This window comes from Gossypium hirsutum, chromosome D03 (genome assembly GCF_007990345.1).
Source record: "Gossypium hirsutum isolate 1008001.06 chromosome D03, Gossypium_hirsutum_v2.1, whole genome shotgun sequence".
Classification (NCBI taxonomy): Eukaryota; Viridiplantae; Streptophyta; class Magnoliopsida; order Malvales; family Malvaceae; genus Gossypium; species Gossypium hirsutum.
Genome location: NC_053439.1, coordinates 21,418,432 through 21,436,044, shown reverse-complemented (window position 1 = coordinate 21,436,044; position 17,613 = coordinate 21,418,432).

Genomic DNA, 17,613 nt, shown 5'->3' with positions numbered 1-17,613 from the left:
GGCCTTGGCCGTGTGATCCATTTTTAATGTAACCCATGCTAGCTAAATATTCATATACATTTTCATTATTTACTTATATGTTCATTCAAAGTTGTCTATTTGAGTCATTATCTCTAAATTATTTATATCCTGAGCTACAGAATTCCAAATTAAGATCTGCTTGATGTTTTCGAAACTAGACTCAAATACCTTTCTACCATAAAATTTTTAGATTTTATAGTTTATCAAATAAGTACAGTAAAATCTTCAAATCTATCCTGATTTTGCTGTTTGACAGCTTCAACCTTTCCTTACTAAAAATTATTTATCTCTTAGTACAGAATTCAGATGATGTTTCCGTTTGTTTCTCCTAATAATAGACTCGTCAAGGATTTAAAAATATAAATTTAAGGCCCTAATTATTTTTTTTACAATTTTTGATGATTTTTACAAAGTCCAAATAAGGGAACTCGAACCCATTCTGACATTGTCTCACAAAATTCATTATCTCTCATAACTTACAATTTCATTGCTTACACTGTTTCTTCCATGAAAAACTAGACTCAATAAACTTTAATTTCATATTTTATTCAACCTCTAACTCAATTTCCACTATTTTTGATGATTTTTCAAATTTAGACTATTGTTGCTATCCAAAACTATTTTAGTGCAGAATGTTGATTTCCAAGTTTATAACACCCTTATTTCCTTTCTCTACAATTTTTCACATCATTTTCTCTTATTTCTCTTATTTCTCAACAACAAGCAATTTCTTCTTTTTGCCAAATTCCATTTTCTGCATTTCGGGTACACACCTGATATCATTTCTGATACGTAAGCATTCTTAAGCCACAGAACCTAAAAATCGACCAACAAATCTCCAGATTAATCACTTAATTCATTTTTAATCAACCAATTTTGAAAGGAACTCGACTAAAAACCTAACAAAACCCTAACCTCACTTGAGTAACCACCACTTCACACAATCACAGCGTCGATTCAAAACCACCAGCCCCTTGATTAACACCTAAACACCAAAAAGGAATCCCCTTTCAGAGTTTAACAAAGAACAATTAACAATAGACAAAACCGTTACTTAATGAACGCACGCAACCAAATATGAACAACCAAATCAATTGAAAAATAAAGAAAGAAATGGAAGGGGAAAATAATGGAAATTTCAGCAGCAATTAGGGAAAGAATCGACAGAGGAGGGAAAATGGAAGAAGAAAACGTCAGAAAAAGTTTGGGTAACTGGAGAGAAAACCAAAACTCTACTTTTTTTTTGCAACAAAAAGATAATCTGATTATTTTCTGATAACCTTTCCCCCATATCTCCTAAAATCACTCTCTATTAACACACTAAAACACAACTACTCAGAATTTTGCCCCAACACAACTTTTAGCCGAAATTGGTGCGAAACTACTGTCTCTATGCCATCACAAAGAATTGAACAAAGGACCTCCTTCACACCAACACTCCATTTATCCACCAGACGAGTAGACCCATTTTATTAATTATTTTCCAACTTTTACTTAAAAATCCTATTGACCAAAGATAGAGCTTATTCATAAAAATACCAAATTTTGCTCAAGTCTTGGCTTGAACTTGGGACCTCTCACACACCCAGAACACTTAACCACTGAAGCAGATACACAATTGTGTCACACCTTCGCAAGAACAAAAATAAAAATTTTGGGGCGTTACAACTCTTCCCCCTAAAAGAAAATTTTGGCCTCAATATTTACTTGATCAGAACAAATAAGGATATTGCTGATGCATCGCATCCTCAGGCTCCCACCTGGCCTCCTTAGTGCTATGATTACGCCATAGAACCTTCACCAAAGGAGTAGACTTCCTCCTCAGAACCTTTATGTCACGATCTAGAATATGTATAGGCTCCTCTTTAAGGGTCAAGTCTGGCCTAACCTCAATCTCCTCAACAAGGACAATATGAGTAGGATCAGAGCGGTAACGCCTTAATATAGAGACATGTAACAATCATGGATATGATCCAACGCCAGAGGTAACTCCAACTGATAAGCAACTGGACCCACTCGCTTTAGAATACAGTAAGGTCCAATAAACCTAGGGCTCAACTTTCCCTTACGACGAAACCTTAGTACCTTCTTCCATGGTGAGACCTTGAGAAAATGAAGTCCCCCACAGAATACTCGATCTCACACCCCTTCAAATTCGCATAAGATTTTTGCCTGTCAGAAGTCGGTTTCAAACAATCCCAAATCAATCTAACTTTATCCTCTGTCTCAGAGACCAACTCAGGACCCAAAACACATCGCTCGCCCAACTCAGCCGAGCATAAAGGAGTGCGACACTTACGACCGTACAGTGCCTCGTATGGTGCCATCTGAATGCTAGACTAGAAGCTATTATTATAGGCAAACTCCGCTAATGGCAGATAATCCTCCCAACTGCCTCGAAAATCAATAGCACATCTCCTCAACATATCCTCCAGAACTTGAATCACCATCTCTGACTAACCATCGGTCTGAGGATGAAACACAGTACTGAAGTTCAACCTTGAACCTAAAGTCTCATACACCTTTTTCCAAAATCGAGACGTGAAATGAGGATCCCTATTAGAGATGATTAACACTGGTGCCCCACGCAGTCTCACTGTCTCAGAAATATAGAGCTTCACCAGCTTCTGTAAAGAATAATTTGTCCTAACTTAGATGAAGTGTGCAGACTTAGTCAATCGATCCATGACGACCCACACTGAATCTTTCTTAGTGGGTGTTAAAGGCAACCTACTAACGAAATCCATCGTTACTCGCTCCCACTTCCATAGCGGAATCTTAACCGGCTGCAGCAATCCCAAAGGCAACTGATGCTCGGCCTTAACCTACTTGTAAGTCAGGCATCTAGCCACAAAATCTGTAACTTCTCGCTTCAACCCTGGCCACCAATACAACTCTCGAAGATCTCAATACATCTTATTTCCGGCAGGGTGCATAGCATAAGGGCTACTATGCGCCTCTCTTAAAATAGACTGCCTCAAGTCCGAATCATTGGGCACACATATCCTGCCTCAGAAACACAACACACCCTCAGAGTTCAACCCAAAGTTTGTATTACTACCATTCTTAATCTATCGGAACCGAAGACCCAAAGACTCATCCTCCAACTGTCTATCCCTAATCTGCTCGATCCAAGTTGGCTTGACTTGAAGCTCAGCCAACAAACTCATATCGTCGAACAAGCTAAGCCGAGCGAACATCGCTCTCAGATCAGTCACAGCCCTACGGCTCAATGCATCGACCACCACATTGGTCTTGCCAAGATGGTACTCAATGGTACAGTCGTAATCCTTAAGTAACTCAACTCATCTTCGCTGCCTTAGATTCAACTCCTTCTAAGTAAGGAGATACTTGAGGCTTTTGTGATCAGTGTAGATGATACATTTCTCACCATACAGATAATGCGTCTAAATTTTTAATGCAAAGACTATGGCGGCCAACTCCAAATCGTGCGTCAGATAGTTCACCTTGTGTGTCTTAAGCTGACGAGATGCATATGCAACCACTTTACCATCCTACATTAACACACATCCCAAACCGACATATGATGCATCATTATAAACCGTAAACTCCTTTTCAGGTTTAGGCTGTACCAAAACAGGAGCTTCAATCAGTACAGTCTTAAGCTTCTCAAAGCTCTCTTACTGCGCATTAGTCCAGTCAAATGGTACACCTTTACGTAGCAGCTTAGTCAAGGGTGCTGCGATCAACAAAATCCTTCCACAAACTGTCGGTAATAACCTGTCAACCCCAAAAAGCTGCGAAACTCAGACACATTTTTAGGCTACTTCCAATCCAATATAGCCTCAATTTTTTGAGGATCGACTCGAATCCCCTCAGTAGACACTACATGACCTAGAAATGTTAGTTCACGTAACCAGAACTTGCACTTGCTGAACTTAACATAAAGCTGCTTTTCCCTCAAATTTTGAAGAACAATCATAAAGTGCTCATCATGCTCATCCTCAGTCCTCGAATAAACCAATATGTCATTGATGAACACCACTACAAACCAATCTAGGTAGGGCTGAAACACTCGGTTCATCAGATCCATGAAAGCTACCAGTGTATTAGTAAGTCCAAATGGCATCACTAGGAGCTCGTAGTGACCATAACGAGTCCTAAATGTCATCTTATGCACATCAGCCTCCTTAACCCTCAATTGATGATACCAAGAACACAAGTCAATTTTGGAGAACACAAATCCCCTCGGAACTGGTCAAACAAATCATCAATCCTCGGAAGTGGATACTTGTTCTTAATAGTCAACTTAATTAGTTGTCAGTAGTCGATACACATCCTCATGGATCCATCCTTTTTCTTAACAAACAGTACCAATGCTCTCTACGGGGACACACTAGGGTAGATAAACCCATGATCCAATAACTCCTTAATTTGAGCCTTAAGCTCCGTAAGCTCCTTCCGTGCCATTCGATAAGGAATGATAGACACCAGAGCTATACCAGGGAAAAGCTCAATCCCCAACTCCACTTCCTGATTTGGAGGTAAACCCAGTAGCTCCTCAGGAAAGATGTCCAGAAAATCCCTCATAGTTCTGATATCCTTCACAGTAGAGTCCCCAGAAGCAGAAACACTTACATAGGCCAAATACGCCTCACATCCCTTGCGAACCAGTTTCTCAGCTACCAGTGCAGAGATCACATTAACCAAGTAATTTCGACGTTCCCCAATCACAACTACTTCATTACCCTCCTCAGTTCTCAATACAACCCTCTTAGTCACACAGTCCAAACTGACATGATGCTTGACCAACCAGTCCATCCCCAATATCATATCGAACTCCCCAAATAGAAGCTCCATCAAATCAGCCAGAAATACCGTCCCTTGAACCTCTAAAAGAACATCCTTGTACAGTTTGCTAACTTTAACAGATTTCCCCAGCGGGCTTAGCACAACCACCTCACTAGAAGTACTCTCAACTGAAATCCCTAGGTTTTTGGAAATAAAACAGGAAATATAGGAATACGTAGATCCTATATCTATTAATGCAGTGTAAGACACATCATAAATAAGAAATGTACCCATGATGACATCCGGAGCATCTCTGTCCTCTCGGTGACGTACAACATAAACTAAAGCAGGCTGCCTCGCCTTAGTTAGTCCAACACCTCTATCCGATACTCTCTGTCCATGACCCATGTCATTACCACCCCTATCCTGACCACGGCCTCTAGGTGGCTGCTATGCTACCCTCTGTGGCTGTGCAGTACCAGTACCCTGAGCTTACATCTGATCGGCCCTCAACGGACACACCCTAATACGATGATCTAATAATCCACACCTCAGACACGCCTTACTCCTTCTCCAAAACTCGCCTTGATCGTCACCTTCTCAACCAGTGAAGAAAAATCACGCTCCCTCTGCAAAGCTATCAAGACTCTCAAATTATCTATGAGGCGATGCTCAAAGCAGACACAACACTAATACTCAGTCGCCACCATACCTCGCGCATAGGGGCTCAGTCGTAGGAATTCAACCTTATACTCGGCCACTGATCGATCACCCTGTGTTAGATTCAGGAACTCCCTCCTACGAGCGTCCACATAACTAGCTCCCACATACGTCCCCTGCAAGGCGGTCTTAAAGAACTCCCAGGTCTGACGTTCGAGCTGAGTGCCCTCCTTAACAGTAAGCCACCACTGATAAGCCTCATAACGGAATAGCAAGACTGCACCCTTTAACTTCTAGTCAAAGGTGCAATCCAAGTCATCCATGATCCTCTCCGTGGCCTCAATCATACTCGAGCACATTAGGGGCGACCCCAGTGACACACTTGAAGAGCTCAGCTCCATTGAACCGGAGTCATTCTGTAACTGAACCATGGCCCCCAGATCTAGTATTAGGCCCAGCGACCCTCTCTAATATCCTCAACATAGCCTGGGACAATGCGTCGTCCCCAACCATGCGATCATGAGACACATTCTCAGAAGCAGACGACACTAGTGTCTCACTCGTGTCCAAATCCAGTATATTACCCAAGGAAGAGGGCTCAGATTGAACCCCCTACAACCTCTACCTCGGCCTTGAGTACCACGTCCATGAATACCTCGTGTGCTCATGTCTATTCAGATTTATCTCTATTAGGAATTTTTATGCATCAGTTTCGGTGTCAGTATTTGCTAGCAGATGTTTTATGTTAACAGTTTCAGTAATTCAGAGTGATTTTCGTAAATCGCAATCTCTATCAGTTTTGCCACAATCTCAATATACACTATCTAGAGTGTTTTCACGGTAGACTACCTACAGTAGTTTCAAAATATCCTAACATATATCAGTTTTAGAATATCATAGCTTGTATCAGTTTCAAAACACTTACAGAATCGGCCCCAGAGACTTGGTGCACTACAAACCCAGTAGAAATAATTTTAAATCATTTAAAAACCAAATTTAAAACCCATAATCCACAGCCGAGTTTTGTAACCTGGCTCTGATACCCCTAAATGTAACACCCCAAACCCAGCCTAGAAGTTATAGTCGTATCTGGCAATGTTACACGATAGTGTTTTTGAAACCTCGTTGTTAAGTTGAAAATATTCCATGTTATTATCTTCAGTAAACCTTTGTTAGAACTTAGGAAGTCGTCTTTATTCATTTAAAACATTTGTTTTGAAACATCTCTCATTGCGTAAGTTTTAATAAAATAGTCTAAGTGATCATGCGTTTAGAAACTACTTTAACTTTTTGAAAACTAAACTTCCTACGACCAGCAGATATAAATCCATAAAGTAAAATAAATAAATAAAAACTCAAAATTTAAAACCAAAGTCCTAGAGCATCCTTAAATTACAACCCAAATAATCAATAATAATTAAATTATAAAACATAAATTGAAAACCATGAAGCCCAAAATTTCTGTGGTCACCGCTGAGGCCTCCGTCGCACCGATCTGTCTAAGTCTGGGGATTACCTATGCATATTAAACAAAAAGGGTGAGTTTACGTAAAATCAGTGTGTCCGCAAAAACAAATAAACAATCAGTATTCATAGTGCAAAGTTGAACAATCTGGGGCCTAAGCCCTTTTCAGTATCAATGACAGTTTGGGACTTAGCCCATCTTAGTACAGTGTCAAAAACACAGTAGGGCCTTAGCCTATAACAGTATCAGTAGCAGTAACAGTTATGCAGTAGCAAAATCCTACCCATCCAACCTCTACACACCATCTTCGTCCAACCCTACACTCCATGTGGGGATAAAATCAACCCACCCATCCCTACACTCCAAGTAGTACTAAATGCGGCACAAAACAGTAGTTTGCAGCTGAGCTGCCAGTAAATTAGGCTTAAAACCTTTCAGTACAATTCCTCTGGATAACAACCCCCAACCCAATGCAATGCAACATACAACGGATGATATGCTATTATGCAATTCAGTACATATATTCGGTTCAGATATTAACATGCTCAGTACACATTTCATTCAGTCAATTTCACACGTTTAAGGGTTTAAGTAGAGCTTACCGACCTTACAGTAGGTTCACAGTCGACTTGCGCGACTCGTGGAACCTTAGAAACATTCCGGTAAAAATTGGTCCACACGCCCGTGTGTACCCGTGTGGCCCACTCGGCCCAAATTGGCCTTGGTTGTGTGATCCATTTTTAATGTAACCCATGCTAGCCAAACATTCATATATGTTTTCACTATTTACTTATATGTTCATTCAAAGCCGTCTACTTGAGCCATTGTCCCTTTCTACCACAAAATTTTTAGATTTTATAGTTTATCAAATAAGTACAGTAAAATCTTCAAATCTATCCTGATTCTCCTATTTGACAGCTTCAACCTTTCCTTACTAAAAATTATTTATCTCTTACTACGGAATTCAGATGATGATTACGTTTGTTTTTCTTGAAAATAGACTCGTTAAATATTTAAACATATAAATTTAAGGCCCTAATTATTTTTTTACAATTTTCAATGATTTTTCCAAATTTAGAATAGGGGAACTCGAACCCATTCTAACCTTGTCTCACAAAATTCATTATCTCTTATAACTTACAATTTCATTTCTTACATTGTTTCTTCCATGAAAACCTAGACTCAATAAACTTTAATTTCGTATTTTACTCAACCTCAATTCAATTTCCATTATTTTTAATGATTTTTCAAAGTTAGACTACTGCTGCTGTCCAAAACTATTTTAGTGCAGAATTGTGATTTCCAAGTTTACAACACCCTTATTTCCTTTCTCTATAATTTTTCGCATCATTTTCTCTTATTTCTCGACAACAAGCAATTTCGGCTTTTCACCAAATCCCATTTTCTACATTTCGGGTACACACCTGGTATGATTTCTGATGCGTAAGCACTCCTAAGCCTCCAGAACCTAAAAATCGACCAACAAATCTCTAGATTAATCTCTAAATTCATTTGTAATCAATCAATTTTTGAAGGAACTCGACTAAAAACCTAACAAAACCCTTACCTCGCTTGAGTAACCACGACTTCGCACAATTACAACATCGATTCAATACCACCAGCCCCTTGATTAACTCTTAAACACCAAAAAGGAATCCCCCTTTCAAAGTTTAACCAAGAACGATTAATAATAGACAAACTCGTTACTTACTAAACGTACGCAACCAACGATGAACAATCAAATCAATCGGAAAATAAAGAAACAGAAAGGGAAAAATAATGGAAATTTCGGCAGCAACTAGGGGAAAGAATCGAAAGAGGAGGGAAAAAAAGAAGAAAATGTTCGAAAAAGTTTGGGTAATTAGAGAGAAAACCGAAACTCTACTTTTTTCTGCAACAAAAAGATAATCTGATAATTTTCTGATAACCTTTCCCCCATTATCTCCTAAAATCACTCCCTATTAACCCTACTAAAACACTACTCAGAATTTTGCCCCAACACAACTCTTAGCCGATATTGGAGAAAAAATACTATCTCCACGCCATCACAGAGAATTGAACACAGGACCTCCTTCAGACCAACACTTCACTTATCCACCAGACTAGCAGGCCAACTCTGTTAATTATTTGCCAACTTTTACTTAAAAGCCTACTGGCCAAGGGCTTATTCATAAAAATAGCAAAATTTGCCCAAGTCCTGGCTTGAACTTGGGACCTCTCACACACCCAGAACACTTAACCACTAAAGTAGATACGCAGTTGTGTCACACTTTCGCAAGAACAAAAATAAAAGTTCTGGGGCATTACATCGTTCATTTTCTTTCTCCTTTCTCTCTTTTCTTATTCATCTTGCTGCTGCCAACAATAACCAAAACCTTTCTTCCCCAGTAATAAATAATGACATTTATAGCATAATCCAAGCTTTGTTATGCAGTGTTCTAAAAATATCCTGAAGATGCGAACATATTTTCATAATTACAAGCAATTAATTCAATCTAAACGCCTAAAAAATATTTCTTTTCAAAAGTTATCACACCCCCAAACTTGAATTATTGCTTATCCTCAAGCAAAATATATATGAGTATGCATGAATGCATGAATTTGCCATAACACACAGTTACCATATATACTGCTAAACTAATTAACATATATTCTATACCTCCATTCTCAATAGTCTTCTATTAAATAAAAAAATGATTCAAGCTTTATAGGTTTGTTTAGTAACCTATGTGTAGAAAACATTACCTAAAAATCAAAATTCCTAAATATTCATGCAATTCAGACTATAGTAAATACCTCCTAATGCACTTAGTTTATCTTTCTTCTAAACTCAATTTCTCTATTCTCATTTATTCTGTCATTTCAAAACTTCAATTACAAATATTACTTTTTCTAGGGAATTCATCTTATCACATAGTTTCTTTACTTGACAATCTTAATGAAGAATACACTTGATTGCCTAGTATTACATCATGCCACAATTTCAATGTAATTCACTCATGAAGCTAAGGCTTTTAACTAAAAAGATGGATGGAGCAAACAACTACCTCCATAGCCAATCAGCCTATTACTACAATGGAGTGTCCTTATTTTTTTTTTACTCACTCTTATTTCAAGTTGTTTTTCTGATCAATAATACGATGCAACAAATAAAGTATTATTCATCTACATAAATTTTCCAACATTGGAGTGATTCTTATCATTTTGCAATGACATTCATTATTACACACTGCCAGTTTACTGAATTTATGTTTAAGAATTCATAAATGTATTAAAAGAAACCTACTATAGACGTATTACAATTATAAATAAGGCATTCTACTTTTAGGAATCAATTTTTACACAACTATCCTAAATTAAACATATCTATTCACCCATCACAATTTTTTAATTTTATTGAAGAATTATTATCCTCATCGAATATCATATATAACAATATACTTGTCATAACCTGGCAGCTACTTGACAGTTGTATGTAATGACAAAATGCATGAATATTAAAACATATATCTATTGCATACTATATTTACAACACAACACACCTCCAAACCTAAGGGATGCATTGTCCTCAATGCATGAACAATGAAACATTATAGAATGCAAAAATAATAACTTACAAATATAAAAATACAATGACAACCAAATATGAATGCATGAAACATATGTTGTAAAATGAAAAAGATGCAAATGAAAATAAAAACAAAAGCTTGGAAGGAACTTGATTACTCTAATTGGGTTGGGTTGATTTTCTGACACCATGTTGTAGCACTGCTTCCTTTCCACTTCACCAACATCATCTCGAACTGATTTCCCAGAAGTTTGCATATAGCGCTTCTTTTTTAGCAGGTTAATTGGCACCTTTTTTTATCATCAATATCTGATTCTGTGAGGACATCAATCAGTTGATGAACCGCACGATCTTGCTCGGTCATAGGTGTAGTGGATTTTGGTGTAGTGGCAAGTGTAGAAGTTTGAGTCATATTAGCTTCATCCTTATCAGATTCAACATGCACGGATTTAGTTTTCTCCTCCTCTCCCTCTTTTTCTGTATTCTTCATATCTACAGTGGCTTCTTATCAATCTTCATCATCATCTTTTGGCTCTAACAACAATACTTAGGAAAAATAGGGAATGTAGACATAGGTCGGGGAAAGTTCTTTTGAAGAGATTTCTTAATGACTTTGCCCCATCGTCTAACATATCCCCAAAATAGAGTCATTTCTTCTTGAGCTTGGCCAAGATTAGTGACTATCCTCAGTTGTTATTTTTCCATCATCCAAAGTTGTTGTTGCAACATCTCAAGAGCATCAATCACTTTCTGCTCAAAGTCATTGTGAGATATTGATGGGGCAACATCAGTAGTCATAGGTGGAAAAGTTGTGGATGTAGAGCCAGGATGCTTTGGCATTTCCTCCCCTAAAAATCTTAGGTCAATTTGCTTGGTTATGGCTCTTTTATTGAGGATTTTGTCTTCATTTTCTTGAATAGGAACCTTTACTCTTTGACATACTGTCGTAATGAGCGACCGAAAGTATAAGGTAACGGCGTACTTTTGTGCGCAACGATAGACTTCTCAAAAAATAATTTACCAACATTTATCTTTCTTCCAATCACAATCTAGTGTAGCAACAATATGTTGTCCTTGGAAATAGTAGAGTTATGCATAGAAGGGCTAAGATGAGATTGAAGGAAATGATACCATACCCTACATTAAGGCTTCAAAGTTACACGGTCGATGGTGTAGCAATCATTTCTAGAAACTAGCCATGTCGTTCCTTCTACACATAAATCTGTCAAAACTTGGTTGAGTCCTTCAGTCGTCATTGACTTGACAAATTGAGAGTGTTCATTAGGGCTTTCAAGTAACCCATATTGCGCATTGATTGAGTCTTCATCAAATAACACCGAGACACCATGCACATAGATGAAAGCTTTTTCAGGAGAGGTTAAATGTCCATAAGATTCTTTCACTACCTTACTGAGGACGTCATTAGGGTGGAGACAGAAGATTTGCCACCCATGTTTCTCCACGACGAAGGAGATGGCTTCAGAATAGCCCATAAAGGGGGCATCTTGGAAAATGAAACCTTTTTCCATGCAAAAAGGTCATTTTGATATGTTCTTGTTATATTTTTCTTCTGCGATTTTGCTAAAGAATGTCCACAAAGGCATAGAGGTGGAAAAAGATGGTGCTTGGCAAGACCTATACCATTACCACCCTTGGCTAGACCATGACCCCCAGACGACTACTGAACTGTTCAATCAAGTTGAACAAATGCCAGAGCTAGAGCTTGCATCTGATCAGAACACCGTGGGAAATCTTTGATATAGTTCTACATCGACCCACATCACAGACACGCTCCCAACCTCCTCCAACAATCACTTAGATGGCGTTTACCATAATCTCTACACAGTTGAGCCACAGTAGAAGCAACTGGAATCCAACTCTCGAAGTCCCATCAGACCTGGCCCATTTCTTAGGCCTCTGAACAGAACTAGAGGGCTCTGATTCTCTCTTATTCTTAACTCTTTCATGGTCCCTATTCTCGCGCACCACTCGCTTAATCTCCTTAGTGATCTTCGCCTTGTCCACCAAGACGGTGAATTCCTGCTCCCTCTATGCAACTATCAGAATCATCAAGTTATCCCTTAATCCTTCATCAAAGTGCACACACTTCTCATACTCAGTTGATATCATCCCACGAGCATAACTACCCAGTCTCAGAAATTTAGCCTTATACTCGGCCATAGTCTTAACTCATTGGGTATGGTTCATAAACTCGCCTCTACGAGTATCCACATAACTCGCCCCCACATATTTACTCTAGAAGGTGGTCTTAAAATTATCCCAAGAAATCTGGTCTGGCTGAGTGCCCTCCTCAACCATTAACCAGCACTGATACGTCTAATCGCGAAGCAAAGATACTGCACCCTTCAATTTTTGCTCAAGGTCGCAATCGATGTCATTCATGATCCCCTCATTAGCCTTCAACCAATATTCGACCATAGTTTGGGTCATTAGACTGAAGTTATTCAGTAACCGACCCACAGCTTTCAGAACCAGAATAGGTTCCAGCGACCCTCTCCAACACTCTAAGCATGGCTTGGAACAATGCATTGCCCCAGCTGAGCGAATTTGAGACCCAGTCTCAATAGTAGGTGTAGCCAGTGTCTCACTAGTATCCGAATTGGGCATACTACCCATCGATAATGACTCAACTCGAGTCCCTCTATGACACCCATTGTGCTCACGAGTACTACGGCTATGCGTTCCACGAGCACTTATCGTATTCATAGTTTTATCTACATTACAATATTTTATGTATCAGTTTCAGTGTTTACTAGCAAGTATTTTATGCTTCAAATAAGTATCAAAAGAAATTTCAGGGATTTTCAAAAATTTTCAATCTCTAAGTAACTCAGTACAATTTTAATCCTTTCAGTCAGAAGTACTTATAGGATTGGCGTCGAAGACTCCGTATTCCACAACTTTTCAAATTTATTTTAAAACAACTTCACTCAGAACACAGTTTTTACAAATAAAATTTTGAACCCAAAAATCTTCATAGCTCGAGTTTTGTAACCTGGCTCTAATACAACTAAATGTAACACCCCCAAACTTGACCTAGACGTTATGATCGAATTTGGAAATGTTACGTAAAATAGTTATAAATCTAACTTTTACTTTTTGAAAAACTTTGTGAACCTTTGCTAATTAAAAACTCATTTTATATGAAATTTTTTATCATACTTAACAGTTAAAACTGTTAACTATTTACATTTTCTAAATAAATCGGATATTTGTAGCAGAAGCTCTTAAGATGTTATATTTTGGAAAACCGAGTTTGTTTTCTTAAAAACAGTTAATCGTAGAAACATAGTCGTTTTATCAAAAATTAGTTTATCGAATGTCATGCCAAAACCCAAAATAAAATTCCAAATCCATAAATAAACCCAAATGTCCACAAAGTCCAAAAATTACAAAACTCTCAAAACAAAATTTTAAATAAGCCAAATTTATGTAAATAAAGTTTTACGGAAAGGTGGACACAACCGAGCTCCCATCACACCGATCCGCCTAAGTCTAAGCGTTACCTCAAATTATCAGACAAATAAAGAGTGACTTTTCTTTTAAAACTCAGTGTGTAACTCATACGTAAACAAAAATTCAGATTTAATCACATGGCAGAACAGATACAAGCATAAACCACTTACTGAATCATAATCGTAACAGAGTAGTACAAATGCATATATGTATAATCCTACCCCCATCCTCTACACACTAGCTCCGACCATCCCTGCACACCACGTGGGGTATAAAATACCCACCCAGACCTACATACCGTATTGTGTCCATACGACACTTTTTAGAATAATCGTAGCAATGCTTCCAGTATAATGTCCCACACACAGAACACTTCCTCCACATAATACATGTCCCACCCCATAATTAGATATAAATAAAAATAACAAATGCCGAACATTCTTTATACATAACAGATCATACATATGAAATGTTATTTAAATCAAGTTTCATACTATCAATTTAATAGATTTCATGCTTAATAGCTTATAAAATCACATATCGACCCCACAGAAGGCCCATAGTTGATTGGAACGACATGCACAAATCTAGGGAAAAATTCTAAATTTTGGGCCCACACGACCCAAAATGGCCTTGCCCGTGTGGCCCACACATGCCCGTGTAGTCCACACGGCCCAAATTGACATAGACCGTGTGTCAAACACGGCCATGTGACGTCGACAGACCCTAATTTTGGCTTTCCTTATTTGCTTTTTTTCAAGTTTCTCGCTACACACCAGATTTGATTTCGACCAGAACGCAATCACATGACTCACAAGACCTAAATACAACAAATAAAACGGTTAAAAACACTGTCTAGGCACGAGATAGTCAAGAATCAAACTCTTTTAATACATAAAAACTCCTCCAACTCTTATCGATAATCAAATCGCAACCACACGAAATTACGATGTTGAAGGAGCACCAAACGTCTCACGACTCTCACCTAAATGCAACGAACTAATTAATCAACAACTATCAAAATTTAACAACATCACTTGCATCCCAATATTCCAAAATTAAACAATCAAAGAACGAACTAAAATGTTACCTAAAAGGAGTGAAATTGGCGCAACCAATGAAGGAACAAATTGAAGATCCAACGCACAGCAACCCCCCAATTGCAAAAAGCAAAGCCAAAGATCAACAAAAATAACTAAAAGGAAGAATGAAAGTTACCCCTATCCCTATGTAACAAAGGTGCAAGAAGGAAAGAAGAAAAAATAATAAAAGAAAAAGAAAAACAATGAAAGAGAGATGCTAACGTGGGGTTTGAGGGGAGATATTTTTGGATCAAAAATAAAATTAAAACTATATCCCCCCACATCCACTAACCCTACAATCATGCAACTGATTCCTTCCTATTCTAGAGTTAAACTTTAAGTCAAATTTTACTAAGCAACACAACAAAAAATTAACTAACAAAATGCTCCCCCAAAGGCTCAAACTCACGACCTACCTTTCACACCCAAGGCCCTTAACCACTAAGAAGGGATCTAATTATAAGAATTTTATTAAAGCAAAGATTAAAACTTTAGGGCATTATAGGTTTGGGGCATCATAGTATATTGACGAAAACTCTACACTTAAGGCACTAGATCCAATAGTTACACATTATTATTGCTGTGGTGCCCCAAACCTGGCTGGGATGGTTCAACCCAAATTTTGAATTTCACATTAGCCACCGAAGTGACTCTCCATTAAAACCACCACAAAGCACACCAACCACCAAACACACCTCACGCAATTATTCATGGAATATTTTGATAACCTAAAATGATGCTTTTGTTGCGCTACTCTGAAAATCAAGTCATCGGCATAATTCATAAATTGAATTTTTAAAAATCAAATATTCTAAATGCTTCAATTGAACATTTATGCATGTGATAGGGGTATTTAAAAGGTTGTTTTTGTAAAGATTTTATAACTCATTTTATTTAAAAAATGATTAGATGTAAATCGTAATGTAGCAAAATGTTGAAAAATACCATTTCATAAGGATGAAAATAGTATAGTAGGGTAATACGTATAAATCTTGTTTAGGAAGATTCATTAAAACATCATGCATCTCTTCATAAAATTATCATCATTTAATTAGTTCACATGTCACCTACTATTTACGTAATTTACCTAATTTTATATTTCATGCATACTAAGCACATTATTAATTTTCAAATCACACATAAACCATATAAGACTTACCTTAATAACCAATGGCTCTTCAACCTGCATTTACAAGTTAATCGAACAATTACTCATACCATTCATCAAACATTCATTATCTAACATTCAATCATCTATATGAAGCAGTAATAAAAGCTCCAAATCAAACCAATTAAAGAATCCACAATGTCCAATTACAAGCCATTAATAGTTTAAAGTCTAAACCCATCTAGATTAGTCCTACATTGCTTTCCATATTGAGTTGGAAACACATCAAACATACTCAAGGTAAATTGTCTTGCTTTGGATCACTTAGTAGCTCACTTCTCCTCTTCAATTTAGTTATATATCCAGCAATGTAACATATAAAAGAGTGTGAGCTTTTTCAAGCTCAGTGAGTGCAAGTAGTCACAATATCTAAAGTTAAAAGAAAGCATACAATCAAAATTAATCATGGTAAGTAATCAAGCATAACTTATGGAATTCACATTGATATGTTGGCACAATGTGATCATGAAGCATGTATACAAAATATATTACATTGGATAACCCATGTATTTGTTCCCAAATGCCTCCAGAAAGAAATCCCAAGTTAGACGGTCAAGAGTAGATCCCCTCATAACCATACTCCACCAGCGGTGTACTTCACCGTTGAGCAAGGATGCGATGCAGCCCAACTTTTCTTCATCCGAGTAGGTCATCTGCTTTATGATTCTCTCCACTCTCCAACTAATATTCAAATTTGGTCGAATCGTAGACGCTCGAGTGGTAGACCTCGATTCGTAGCTACAGGATTACCTCTGGCTATCCGCTAGAAATCCCCGATCATTACTTGCATTAAGGCATCAATATCCACCTCAGGTATTGCTTGTCTTAGAGGAGGCACTTCTGGCGCATTCACGTTAACTCACCCTTGTCAAGGAGGCATATCAATTATAATATAAACATAAATAAAACCAATAGCAAATAGTAAGAAGCAACAACCAATCCTACCCAAAAAAATAAGCAATTTCACATTAACGTATTTTTGTGCAATGTTAAAAAATTCTTGGTTTCGTTCCAAAACCAAAACCAAATCATTATCGAAATTTTCTAAAATTTTGAAAACTCAAGAATTAATAACCCTTGCTAACCTAGTTTTTACAAACCTGGCTCTAATACCACTAAATGTGATGCACCAAACCCAACTGGGATAGTCTGGCTCGAATTTTGAACCTCACATTATCCACCAAAGTGCCTCTCTGTTAAAACCACCACAAAGCACACCAACCACTAAACACATGTCACACAATTATTCATGGAATATTTGATAACCTAAAGTCATGTATCTGTTGCGCTACTTTGATAATCTAGTCACCGACATAATTTGTAAATTGAATTTTTAACAAACAAATATTCTAAAAGCTTCAATTGAACATTCTTGCAGGTGATAGGGTATATAAAAGGTTATATTTGTAAGGATTTTAGA